Source organism: Grammomys surdaster, unplaced genomic scaffold (genome assembly GCF_004785775.1).
Source record: "Grammomys surdaster isolate TR1022 unplaced genomic scaffold, NIH_TR_1.0 215, whole genome shotgun sequence".
Taxonomy (NCBI): domain Eukaryota; kingdom Metazoa; phylum Chordata; class Mammalia; order Rodentia; family Muridae; genus Grammomys; species Grammomys surdaster.
Genome location: NW_021604660.1, coordinates 11,953 through 13,945, shown reverse-complemented (window position 1 = coordinate 13,945; position 1,993 = coordinate 11,953). Strand labels below are relative to the sequence as shown.

The 1,993-nt window shown below is 45.5% G+C and overlaps 1 pseudogene; it reads left to right on the top strand.

The window, feature by feature from the left end:
- Positions 1 to 482: 482 nt before the first annotated feature.
- Positions 483 to 1,614, top strand: LOC114625295 (annotated as a pseudogene).
- Positions 1,615 to 1,993: the final 379 nt, after the last annotated feature.

Sequence of the window (1,993 nt, the reverse complement as noted above, 5' to 3'; positions counted from 1 at the left end):
GGTAGGATCAGAGTGAGAGCCCCAAATTTAGGGGTATAGGGTATTTATTGTAGTCACAGCAATCTTGGGTAATACAGGTCAGCAAGTTAATATTTTAAAAACTGCATTTCTGGCATAATCTGCAAGAACTGAACACTGGGACAAAAATCACCTGACAAACTGGATGGCTAAGTTACCTCTTTGTACCTTGACTCTGCTAATTGTAGCTGACTGGCTGTTGCCAAAGAATGTTTGCTCAGGAGGATTGATTTTTCTTCCTGGAATTGGATTTTAGCGCCTGGTCTCGAATAAAATGGAGTTTCTTCAAAAACGGAGTTGGTTGGGATTTTATAGGGGTGTCTTGTCAATCACAGCTGTTTCAGTTAGGGTCTCTATTGGTATGATAAAACAACACGAACAAAATCAACTTAGAGAAGAAAGGATTTCTTTCATTTCCCTCTAACAGTCCACTGCTGTGAAGGTCAGAACAAGAACTCAGATGAGGTCAGTGGTGTTTGTTGAGAACTGGGCTGGCAATTCCTTCCTTGGAGGGAAAGATTCCTCTGCCATGGAGTCCTACTATGTGATTACCAACCAGCCTGTTTTGATCGACAACAGATCTGGGGTGATTAAAGCTGGTTTTGCTGGTGATCTGATCCCCAAAGACTTCTTTCCAAACTATGTGGGCAGATCAAGACATGTTCGTGTCATGGCAGGAGCCCTTGAAGGTGACATCTTCACTGGCCCCAAAGCTGAGGAGAGCTGGTGGCTGATGTCAGTCTGCTACCCCTTGGAACATGGCATCGTCAAGGACTGGAATGACATGGAACACATCTGGCGATTATGTCTATTCTAAAGACCAGCTGCAGACTTTCTCAGAGGAGCATCCTGTGTTCCTGACTGAAGCACCTTTAAACCCTCGGAAAAACCGGGAGCGAGCTGCAGAAGTTTTCTTTAAGATGGTCAGTGTGCCAGCTCCATGCAAGCTGTGCTTAGCTTTTATGCTACAGGCAGAACCATAGGCGAGGTGTTGGATTCTGTGGATGGCCTCACCCATGCAGTCCTGATTTATGAAGGCTTCACCATGCCTCATTTCGAGCATCAACATTGCTGGCCGAGATGTCTTGCACTTCCTCCGCCTGTGCCTATGGAAGGAAGGCTATGATTTCTACTCCTTCTCTGAGTTTGAGATTGTCAAGGCCATGAAGGAAAGAGCTCGCCACCTGTCCATAAACCCCCAGAAAGATGAGACACTGGAGACGGAGAAGGCTCAGTACTACCTGCCTGATGGGAGCATCAGTGAGATTGGCCCTTCCAGGCTCCAGGCCAGACTTGATTGGCGAGGAGAGTGAAGGTATCCATGAAGTGCTGGTGTTTGCTATCCAGAAGTCAGAAATGGATTTACGGCGTACACTTTTTCCCAACATTATCCTCTCAGGAGGTTCTACTGTGTTCAAAGGTTTTGGAGACAGAAAAGACGTGAAGATCAGGATATCTGCACCCCAGGAGACACTGTATTCCGTGTGGATTGGAGACTCTATCCTTGCTTCCCTCGATACCTTTAAGAAGCTGTGGGTCTCTAAGAAGAAATATAAAGAAGATAGTTTCCAATCCATCCACAGGAAAACCTTCTAATGTTGCAAAATCACCACCTCTGATGTTGACTCCACTTTATAACTCGCTTTCTTGAGTTGGAGTGTTTGAGAAGAACTGCCTGTGTGTATGAGTGAGTGTGACTATGGAGTGCTGTGTGGCTCAGAAATCCTGGGCTCAGAGAGGACATTGAACTACCCACACCTGAGGCCTGGGGTTAACTACTAACTGGCCCCTTAAAGGAAGAGTTCTGGAAGAGGTCCACTCCTTTTTCAGCCAGGCCTTTGGCTGTGTTACTATAGTTACTATTATAGAGAGATCTTGCTGCTGTCAGTCTAGGCTGACCCCACCTCACCCCAGTGATGTGTTTATAAAAAGATAAAGATAAAGAGAATAAAAAAAAAGAATATGTATCTACTGT